At 41.1% G+C, this 12,251-nt stretch overlaps 1 protein-coding gene across 6 annotated transcripts in view; it reads right to left on the bottom strand.

Annotated features, from left to right (window-relative positions):
* Positions 1-12,251, bottom strand: part of TBC1D5 (TBC1 domain family member 5) — a 515,710-nt gene that overhangs the window by 151,904 nt on the left and 351,555 nt on the right. The gene's annotated exons all lie outside the window — the stretch shown is intronic.

Genomic DNA, 12,251 nt, shown 5'->3' with positions numbered 1-12,251 from the left:
TGCGTACTGAATTTGGTGGTCCTACCTCTTACTGTTTAGGGGGAGTTCTTGAACAGACACACAGACAGATGGACACAGAGATAAATTCTCTCAAATACATAGATGAAACCATTTGTTTTCAATATTTCTAGTACTTGAATCTATACACTTTGTTAAATAAATATATTTGGTTTGACTATAAACATATCTAAGTGCTGCAAGTTAAGCAGAGCAGCGATCTGAAGTGGAACTGCCAAACTGGAATGTACTGTTTCATTGGCAGCAGCAGTTCAACAAACATCGTGGAAATCCACAGGACCAATGGCTGGACACTACAGGAGGATACTTGGCGCACTGGATACCCTAACCTGATAGTAGGGCCTATGAATGCTGTAGTGGAGTGCTTGTGTTGCCAGAGGCCAGTATGTTTGGGGAACTGACCCATTGCAGGTGCTGTACAAGGCTTCTTTGCATGAATGGTAGGTGGTAGTGAGATGCCTCACAACCCCAACAAAGCAACTTACTTCAAACACAAATAAAGTCCAATCTTCATCTGAAACCATACCCCCCTAAACATTTCATTATTCTGCCTTTACTGCCTACAGTTTATATAATTGATTCATTTGCTACATTATCAAGAATTGAGTTAATAATGGAGACAATTTTATATTTCAGCAAAATGGAGATTCATCAGTTTTCCACAGTAAAATGAAGAATGGCAGTATGATCAGTGACACACTATACATTAACATGAATATATACAATTGAATGCTTGGCTGCACAAAAGTGGTGCGAGTACACCTTTGATATATTTAATGTACAAAGCTAAACCACTTATAAATTAAAAAGTGTATAGAGGTACATTTAAAACACAGAGAGTGCTGAAACTTGTTTGAGGCTTCCCATCCACAAAATAAAGTTAACTTATCAGTATATTAAGTAATCTCTCACTAGGAATCATATCCATAATATAAAAATACGTTACAACAGGTTGGACCTCCCTGGTCTGGCACCCTTGGGACCTGACTGATTCTGGACAAGGGAGTTCGATAAGCCAGGGAAGGTCTGGACCACGGCTGTTGCTGGACCAGAGTCCCAGACCACAGAAGTTCAACTTGTAACACTAATGAGAAGGATTCAGATCACATTAACCTCTTAGAAAATTCCCTGTATGGATGACTAACCTTTCTAGAACCACAAATATTTTATTATGTGGATAGATAAACCCTGTCAATTAAATTTAAGTATTGATGTAGGAAATACCAACTTGAGGCACCATGCTATTTCATACTTGCTGTGGGAGTGGGGAACAGAGAGAATTAAGGGAATGGTCAGAGGCTGATTTTGATGTAATGTCTTTGGAAAGAGATTAGCTTTATATTCTATTAATTGCCATTTTCATCTATCCAGCAGCCAACTATTCCTACTTGGAGCACCCAATTCTGTACCAACTCAATTCAAAGAACTCAAAGGGGAATTCCACAGTCAGAGCTGCTGTTAAATCAGGCTGTTATTTTGTAACAGAATATCATCCTGGACAGCTCTCAGAATGGTTGGGAATCCTGACTCACTGCAGAAATGTTTCCATCGCAGTGTAACAGCCTCATTACAATACAAATGGCTTTATAAAAGTAATTGTTCAAAAGAGATTGGGCCCAACACAAACAGAATACCTACTACCTTCAGACAAAACCAGGTTTTGACTTCTGCAGGGCCACATGTAATTAAATATACAACATTTCAAAATCTCTTTATGTGATAGTTCTCTAAAAAACAGGGAGAGAGAAGATTTATATCAGTTCTCAATTCAGTATTATATCTTTTGGAAGCACTAAAACTAAATTAAGAAGCTGTTCAGAGGCCATACACACAGCAGTCCATTTCAATCCATTAGTCTGGCTAAATGCCTTCATACATCCAGTGAAGACAATCATTATCATCAATCTGTGGTTTTAGTGACCAGTTAACAAAACGTTGATACATGTACCTAAGAAACACCGTTGTTTCCTCTCTGATACATATCACAATTCTAAACCTCAGCGTCCAGTGAATGACTATTCCAGTACAAAAGACATGAAGATAATGTAGACATTTAGTGCAAATAAATATACTACAAACATTATTTTATTTATATCCTTATTTCAGAGGTAGAGTATAATTATTCAGAACTATTCCACTATAACATAAGGTAGAATAGGTTTTGTTAAGTTATATCTGATAGTTATTGTTTACATTGATCAGAACTAGTAGCTCACAAAATAGTTAAAACAATAATTTTTTTAGTTTCGGTAACATGCACACGTGAGCAATAGAAGCATTCTTTTTGTACACCTAGCCTCATTAATTCAGATACTGTTGCTCTCTAATTTAGTCACTACATGGGAGGGGTGTGTGTCATTTTTATTAAACTTGTTACTCAGCAAAATTTATTATATGTTGATGCTTGTTTGTTCATATGTACTTAGACATAAGCTTTACAAATCAATATACAAAAATCAGGACTTTCAGATTTCATAATCTCCAGTATCATTGCATGGCAGAGTTCTGTGCTGTGCAGTTCATGCCTTATGGGAATACTTCATCTTTAAACAGGGACACAAGGGGCTTACTGGTCTAATTTACCTTCTTAGGCACCCCTGCAGAACTCCTGCTAGCAACAAAAGACTCTGGGGGCAAACAGCTAATTCATTAATTAACCACAGTATTTGCTGGAAAGCAAAGCGCTAAGCATCACAGCATTGAAAGTGCAACTGCGGTTGTTCCAGGTCCCTGTCTGCAGTATGTGTAGCAGAGGCAAGCAATGCCTATGCTGTTTCTAATTATTCCAATTATCATGGCACACTATGAAAACTTGATTAATAACACTGAAGATATTGTTGTGGCAATTAGCCATATGGTTGTGGGACTTTATTCTGTCACGATTTAGCCATTAGCATCTACTTATGTTTGTCAGAACAGAGCATCCGTGACAAGTTGAAGTTCCGCTCACCTTGCTGAGTCCCCTGTGAGCAACACTAGAGAACTGTTTATTCCTGGGAGCCCCTTGCTGGAGTAAATTTTTCATGTGGCATCCAGTCTTACTGGGGACAAATGTCAAACAGCTTATGTGAAACCCATCAAGGCAGGCTTCGCTCAACGAAGGGATCTACTAAATTGCTTGTCAAAGACGACTTTTTCAAAAAAGGATTTGGCTATAAAACTAGTGTCAAATGCCTTGACACAGAATGTTTTCAATGGTTAGCCATTCAAACTTTATGCACTCTCCCCTTACATGATTCTAAAATGTTCCATGATGATTTTATACACCTATCCGATATACATTACAATGTGCTTCAAGTGTACATGTACAAGCTCAGGGATCCTGGGACCAAGCCACTGTCACTTTGGCCAGCTGAAGGGACAGGTACCTACGTTGAATTTTTTGTCAGAATCATCCCTTGAAACAAGACAGGTTTTTTTTAAAACTGGACTTTTTTTTCCTCTTTCTGGTCAAAAGAATACTTATTTAAAGCATCCCAAAGAAGTAATGTTTTTATAATAATGAACATCTTTTTAAACCAACTTCCATGGTTAATCATTAAAAGTTTTTTACAAATGTTTAAAAATACAGCAATAGCTAGAAAATGTATTACTATGACTAATAAATTCACAGTCCATTTTGGTCAATTTCACTGTCATCAGATTTTAAAATTTGTAAATTTAATGATTTCAGCTATTTAAATTTGAAATTTCAGTGTTGTAATTTATACAGATCTTGACCCCAAACAACTTTTTGGTGTGGTGACAAATTTATTGAAGGAGATGTTGCAGCACTGCCACCCTTATTTCTGTGCTGCTGCTGGTCGAGAGCTCAACGCGGAAGGCAGAACTGCCACTAGCAGCAGTGTAGAAGCAAGGGCAGCATGGTATGGTATTGTCACCCTTACTTTAGTGCTGTTGATGGCAAGGCACTGTCTTGAGAGCTGGACACATGGCCAGCAGCTGCCACTCTCTGGCCTCCCAGTACTGAAGAGAGCGCAGAAGTAAGGGCGGTAATCCCATGACACCCCTGCAACTCCCCAATTAGATAAACACTGATGTTCCCCAGGACATCTGTATAGTATAAAGTAAAAGTGCACAGAAAAGACCAGATTTCATGTTCCGTGATGCATTTTTCATGGCTGTGAATTTGTAGTGCTCCACTTATTACTTTTGTAACCTTCTTATTACTCAGGTAAGACACAAATGAACTTACAGCTGCATCCCAATCAAAAACAAATTAAGTTTTTTTGCAACCAATCAAAGAGAACCCTAATCTTAACTTGTCAGATCATCTACAACTGGGATGCAATATGTTACTGATTTAGTCCCTTTTAAATGGAGTTGGGAACACTTTAAGAACTTGTTATGCAGAGATTCTCTATAGTCAACTGATTAAGTGGAGTTGATCCACTTTGGAAAGGCAGCCTTGAAAGGGAATTATAAAAAGAAAGTCAAGGTGATCACAATGAAATGTTTTAAAGGGACAGCAGAACAATTCTTTCTGTAAATGTACCTGCTATTGTTACAAAGATTACTGTAACTGAATGAGATGAGAAAAAATACTTCTTTATTTTCCCAGCTTGCTTACACTGTACATTTGATAGCACTTTATATGTATTTTAAACTTAATTGCAGAGGAAGATTTTCCTCTTTGTGTGGGTCTTTCACACAGTAACGAGTGTAAAATACATTTTTAAAGTTAGCAAAATGATAACAAAATAGAAATAGGCAGGGGACTCCAAACAAATTACATGCTTTTCAAACTTATTTTTAAACTGACTAGATTTCTAATTGACAATGTCCCTTTAATATAAAACTTGCTAACATACCTTTTAACTTTCCAGTAAGAAAACTAGCATGATGGGGTATGTCTACACTACCCCGCTAGTTTGAACTAGCGGGGGTAATGTAGTCATCCGCACTTGCAAATGAAGCCCGGGATTTGAATTTCCCGGGCTTCATTTGCATGAAGCCGGCCGGCGCCATTTTTAAATGCCGGCTAGTTCGGACTCCGTGCCGCGCGGCTACACATGGCATGGACTAGCTAGTTCGGATTAGGAACTAGGTGGAACGAGGTGTACAGCTAGTTCGGATTAGGAAGCCTAATACAAACTAGCTAGTCCGTGCCACGTGTAGCCGCGCGGCACGGAGTCCGAACTAGCCGGCATTTAAAAATGGCGCCGGCCGGCTTCATGCAAATGAAGCCCGGGAAATTCAAATCCCGGGCTTCATTTGCAAGTGCGGATGACTACATTACCCCCGCTATTTCGAACTAGCGGGGTAGTGTAGACATACCCATGTATAGTATCCAAAGAGAACAGTGCTTTGCATGGCTCACTAGTAACTCAGAAATATCAGCAAAGTAATATTCCTGCAGGGTTGGAGGATGAGAAATTGTGGCAACCTCAGCTCAGAAACAAGTTCCATAATATTTGAAGTAGAGTTGGGTGAAGAATTGAAAAAATTATAGCCGATAAAAAAGAAACTGAATACTGACTCATCACATTCAGACCCTACCAGTATTAATTTTTCTTGAATGGTTGAGCAAGTTTAATTTTTTTCATACAAACTGTTATGGAAAACGAATGTTGGGTCCACAGCAGAAATTAGTTTACAGCCTAAACAAAGAACACTTACCCTGTACTCACTGAGGTTCTTCAAGATTGCTATAACCAGTGTAGATCCCAGTATCTGCACACATGCACCTCACATGCATGAGATTTATTTTTAATATCTATGACTTTTAGGGCTATTCACATGTCTTATGTCTCCTTGAGCTCCCTTTTGAGGGTCTAAAAGGTGGAGTGGCCATGACTCTCCCTCAGTTCCCTTGTTATTCAAAGCCCAAGACTGCTGGGGACTACAAAAAGGGGGGATGGAGAGTGGGTCATGGAATCCACACCAACTACATTATTTCAGAGGACCAGAGCTATTTGCAGGGCAGTCATTCATTCTTCTGCCAATATATGTGCCAGTGGAACTCCCGCTGTAGGTGACCAGTAAGTAGTATCCTCTCAGCATGCTGGGGATGAGGAATATCAGCTGCATGAGTCAAATAGAGATTAGAGTACTGCTCTCCCAAATATGATATCTAACCTCACAGCTAATGCCAGCGCATAATTAGTATTGTGCAAATGATCAATTAATTGGTTTGCTGGTCAACTGAAAAATTATTTCAGATGAACCCAGTACATTTCAATTCCAGACATTTTAACCAATTTTTTTTATTATTAAAGGCAAAGGAAATTTGGAAACATTCACAAAAATCATAGGATGACATGGAGGTGATGGTGTTGCCGCCATTACATGCTGCAACTCCATAGTTAGAGTACTCATCTGAAAGGGAGGGGGGACACTGCCTGATTGGTTAGGGCACTCAGCAGCTGGAGTGGGGGGTCAGAGGAAAGAATCTATTTCAGTCCTTGCTCCAATTAATATTTAATTATTTATACAAAGTGGAACAGCGTCTAAGTCTGCTTATGAATTTAACACCCCTAACTGTGTGTGTGTGTGTAAAACTATGTTGACTTGCCAAATAGTTTTGGTTGACCCAAAAATGCAGTTTTCAGGAAAATAAAACTTTTTGTCCAAAAATCTCCTCTTTCTATACTTAATGCTTGACAAACATGGATGGACTGCTTCACGTAGCAGCCTTGCAGGTTTCAGCATATCCTGGAAACAGGCCAAAAATGCTGCTTGGCTCTGCTGAAGTGAACCTTAATAGTCAGTGGGACAGGTATATCAGTCAGTTGGCAGCATAGTGAGATGCAATGTGTTATCCATTTTGAAAGTCTCTGTTATGAAAAAGGACCTGACCTTTAGGAACAGCCAAGTATAGCCACAAATAGAGATGCAAGGACAGTCTGGAAGAGTCAGTCCTGTCAATGTAATATGAAAGATGCGTCCAACCTATGCAGCTTTGGCTTTGGGAAGAACCCAGGTCAACTGACTGGTTTAAGTGGAAATCAGAAATGACCTTAGTGATAAATTTGTGATGAAGTTTCAACCACTTTAGGAAATGAAGCATTAGGGGTTCTGACACAAGTGCCAGAAGTGCTCTCTCTCACTCTTCTGACTGATTTGATGGCCACCAGAAAGGCTATTTTGAAAGTCAGATGGTAGCTGGGGCAATCAGAGAAAGGCTCAAAGAGGTACTCCAGAAGTTTTAGGACGACAATGTTGAGGTCGCATGATGCAGTAAATTCTGTGATCAAAGGGGTTAGCATGCATAGATGCTTAAGGAATCTGGATACCGTAGGGCAGTAGTTCCCAAACTTTTCAGCATCACACCACACCCCCTTTTTGATTTTTGAGAAACCCTCATACTCCCAACCCCCAGAAAAACAGCAGCAAAACTTGGGGTGCTATTGATGGGTGTGCGTGTGGCTGGGTTACCTTGTACCCCCACCCCTGGAATTTCTTGACAACCCCCCAGGATTGGGAAGCCATGCCGAAAGGGGATTTGCAAATATTGCTGACAAGGATTTTAACTGATCTGAAAGTTCTGAATGGTTTAAGCACAACAAGTCATCTAGAAAATTTGGTATTGGGGCCTACACTGGGTCTAGATTGCGTTGGTTCACCCAAACTGAGAACTTTTGTGTTAGAGGAGTAAGTTCTCTAGGATAGCTTATTCTTCTGTGCTAGTATTTACTGGGCATGAGAGGCAGTCACTTTTCACAATGCTCAGCTAGTCAATATCCAGGTAGTCCATTCCAGTGACTTTCATACTGGACAGAATACTTTACCTTGATCTTGTGACAATCTGGGCCGTCTGGAGTCTGATGGTTAGTTAGGATGACATATTTAACTGATATGACATCCAGAACTGCCCTGGCTAATCTGGAGCTAAGATGATGAGCTTGGCTTGGTCTTATATGGCCTTGAAAAAAAATCACACTTTAAATTAGAGGAATGGATGGAAAGTCATACAGGAGTCCCTGATTCTGCTGCAGATGTCAGGCATCCAAAAAAGATAATAGGTTTCATAACTCCTTTGGAACAGAAGTTTGAGCACCTGGCATTGTTCTTGGTATATAATCAGATTTCCCTCTGATGGAATAGTGACTTGGTGATGGATTTCTGCATTCATCACTCATGGCCAGTGGCAGATTGTTTCCTTAGGAAATCTGCCAAGTCATTGCTTGCTCCCAGGTGGTGTAGGACTACTGGGGTTATGCCATGCAAGTAACACCAATTCCTTAGTTGCACTGATTCCCTGCAAAGTTGAGGGAAAGTGGGTACAACTTTGTTTGTTTACATATAAGCTTTGAAGGATTAAATTTGTATCTGTCAATGTTGATTTCACCATATTCACACAAACTGACAAAAATATTTCCATCAATAATAATCTCAATTTACAAAGAGGTAAAGTAGGAAAAAATACAGTGTGAGAATTAAAGTTTGATCTACTAAGACATTTCATGTGGACAATTTGTGTTTTAATGGTTACAAAGCTTTACCTTTTTTAATCTATCATTAAATAATTATTTTTTGTCTGCGCCAAATAGTTTTGTGCAGCAGTGAAATTATAAATCAATAAACATTGAAAGCACGCTAAAAAATAAACAATATTATCCATCAAAATAATAAACAAATCATAATTGAATTCTGCCAAACCTAACTATATATTACTGATACATTGTCCATTGATATGTATGCTACATAGAATTGTAAGAGGAACCTCACCACAGAAATCAGGCCAATAACTCTGAGCTCTAAGACATTTCCATAGAGTTTCAGGTCCTCTGGGGACCCTGTATCTCAGGCCTGGGAAAAATACAGCCTGCGAGCCGAATCTGTCCCGCCAAACCACTGGATCCAGACCAGAGAGGCAGCAGGGAGCCCCAGGCAGGCTTCCCTGCTTGCTCTGCAGCCCCGCAAGCTAAAACAGGAGGGGAGTAGAGAAGTTTCAGGAGCCATCCCACCCCCAGCACAATCCCATTGGCTGGTTTCTGGCCAGAAACCAGTCAATGGGAGTTGCTTGTTTGAACAACAGGCAGCCATGAAGAACCATGCCCCCACTCCTCGGCCCAATGAAGCACATGGCCAGGCAGGCGGGCAGGCTGGCAAACGTTTTAAGCTCCGCAAGCCTTAGCTCTGCAGGCAGGAGGGCTGGTTTGGCTGATGGCTGGTAAGTCTCCTGGCACCCCAACCCCTACCTGCTCCAAACATTTGCCCCCCTCCCTCAACATACGCAAACCCTCTGTCCCCCTCTTGCACCCATTCTCCCACCCAGATCTGGTACCCCAATCTCCTGCCCCAGATCACAATCCCCTTCTACCTTAGGTCACATCCCAAATCCCTTCACTCCAGTCTCCCGCCCTAGGTCACAACTGCCTCCTTCACCCAAACTCCCTCCTAAACTAGAGTCTCCCTCCTTCACCCCAATCCCTTACCCCAAGCTCCCTTTTGCACCCAACCTCCATCCCAGACCCTGAATCTCCTCCATTAATATCATGGAAGAATGTAGTCCTCAACCATTTTCCAAAATCTTCGAGTGCCCCCCCCATCAAAAATTATTGCCCACCCCTGCTGTATCTTGTACTTGTTGGGTGAGGTGGTTCCTCTATCAATTCCATACAATGTGCCCTGTGTGGTGAAGAAATCATGAATGGTACTCTCTGGACAGTATCTAGATGCAGTCACCAGGTCAAAGTTGCAAGAACATGAAACAGAATTAAAACAGTCTTTCTCAGTTGATTCTATATGGGAGCATAAACTGACATGAGGCAGACTTGTAGAGGCCTCAGGTGAAGTTTGGGAAACTATATCATGTATGTACACACCGACTATGGCATAATAATATGAAGCAAATTAGTACTAATGTAGCCAGATGTAATATCACCATGTTCAGTAATAACTGGAGTGTAAGGAATATGGTCTAAGGTAAGAATGTTCTTGCTGTGATGGATCCTATCCTGCCCTCTGAAATCTACTTGCTGTGACAGGATGGGAGATGACTTCTCATAGTTCACCAATGGGTCCAGCTATGCAAAAAAGAGAAAGCACATACACATGAGGCTTCTCAGCTTCCTCATGTGCTGTACTTCTGACCAGGCAGTCATCTATATACAGATAAGCATGGATACCCCTTTTTTCATAGGTATGCCACCACCACAGCAAGGCATTTTATACAGACTCTCAGTGCCAGGAAGATTCTGAAAGACAATACTTAGCACTGGTAGCAAGTGTTTGGGTCTCACTGAAAATCTCAGGTATTTTCTGTGATTGGTAGTAAGCACGAACCCTGTAAGACCAACGATACAAACCAATCTTGAGTCAAACACAATGGAATGCACCAGAAAGCAAGCATTACCAACCTGAATCTGAGGTAGCATATGCATTTATTCAGTCTTAAAATCTAGGACAGAATGAATACACCCTTTTTTCTGGGTGATAAGGAGATACCATAAGTAGGAGCCTGTTCTCCAGTACTTCTTCAGAACCTCTTCTAGATGAATAATGAAGTCCATATCTTTTTGTAACAGGTCCTGTGAGAAGGGTCCCTAAAGAGAAATGAGGAAGTAGTGTGGAGAAGGGAAAGGAACACAATGCAGTAGCTATGGGGGACAATGTCCTACACCCATCTACCCACCATAATTTGCCCACATCAGATGGAAGGTGGAGAGGTGGTTTCTAAACATCAGCTCCATTGTGAATTTTGGCATGACCCTCACCTGTCTCATCAAACCTCCTAGACTAGTGAAGTCACTTTCTGAATGGATATGCAGTTGGTAATTTAGGAATAAGACAATGTTCTGTGATTTAAGGCAGCTGGTACCGAAGAGTTTGCAGTACAGCACTGAGGTATAAGATGCTAAGTTTATGAGCACTGTCCTCAATAAGATCCTAAATTGTTGACAGGATTTCTCTTGGATCCCAACATGATTGTTTACAAGAGTCATGGTGCATTGCAACTGCCAAGGGCATGAATTAAGCAGCTGTAGCAGATTTTTTCCATTGCCATTAGAATCATCATTTTGGCTCCCATCTGCCTTTTCTTGGTTGTATTCTCTTAGTTCCTCCATGGATTTTTGCAGGAGTCAAGAAAGGAAAGGCGTCACCTTGTCTCACACTAAAAAACCTTACTTCGCGCACATAGGATCTAGTAGATTGTGATGTAGAATCAGAGAAAGACTGAAGACTAGACTTTCTGGTCAAAGAAGGTAAGTATATGCGATTTCTTATCATTGAGTCACTTTGCTAGATCTGATTTTCTCTTGGATCACTAAAATTGTGAAGAATCACAATGTCAGAAGTGCCTCGAAGTGTCTGGGATGCTAGCATTTTTCCATTCATTTTGAAGTGACAGGGAATTGATATCAGGGTAATCCACAGTCTCTTCTCTGTTGCCTTCCCTGTTGATTGGAGGGCACATATATGGACACGTGAAGCTACACGGGGACAGTCTGTGTCAGTTCTCTTGAATCACAGTTATCCTGATGTCCAAAAACCACCACCACTCATGTTGGAGCTGTGTGACTGCCTCATTTGGGGAAGAAGAGACAGAGAAGGCAGTTCCATCTCTGCTTCTTCACTGATGCGCTCCTCTTGTTCTAATGACAGTGCTTTGGTGACTATCAATACCTCCTCTTCTTCGAGATGATCAACAGGGCCCGGGAAGGCCAGTATTACCATGGCAGAAGATTGTACTTGTATTGGCCCGTTTGTAGATTGTCCATCCACTGCCAATCCTATACTAGAGTCCAGTATTAAGCACTTCTGGAATACCCTTTCAGGTACCATTCCTGTCTCTTGCCAGAGTGAACCTCTGCTTTAATACTAGTACTGATGTGACTATCTCCCAAGTGTCTTTCACTTATGGTACTTTTATGCCACTCAAAGCCATGTTGAGGGTTTATTTCAGGGCTTCAAGTCCTCTTTGTGGGATGGTCTGGTTGACCATGGCAAGCTGCGCTTGTGCTCAGTGCGAGAGCACTGTTTTACATCTAAAGAGGATGGCACGGGCTTTGTCTGTCCAGGGTCAGTGCCAGTGGAGATGGGGCTGAGGTGAACGTGGTCAGTGATTGGGATGTCAGTGCCATTGCCAGGTTTTCACACACTGCTGAAGCTGGAGATGCAGTGCCTACTAGCTGGGGCACTTGCTGGAGAAACTCTTGGTGTCGCCTCTCCAGAGTCAGATGAAACATTGATAGATTATTTCAGGAGGTATAGTCTTGTATCTTGAAATTTTCAGGTGCAGAATGAGAAGCAGCAGCAGATGGAACACATGTTGAGGATGTGTCCTT

This window comes from Pelodiscus sinensis, chromosome 2 (assembly GCF_049634645.1).
Source record: "Pelodiscus sinensis isolate JC-2024 chromosome 2, ASM4963464v1, whole genome shotgun sequence".
Taxonomy (NCBI): domain Eukaryota; kingdom Metazoa; phylum Chordata; order Testudines; family Trionychidae; genus Pelodiscus; species Pelodiscus sinensis.
This window is presented reverse-complemented; position numbering and strand designations above follow the sequence as displayed.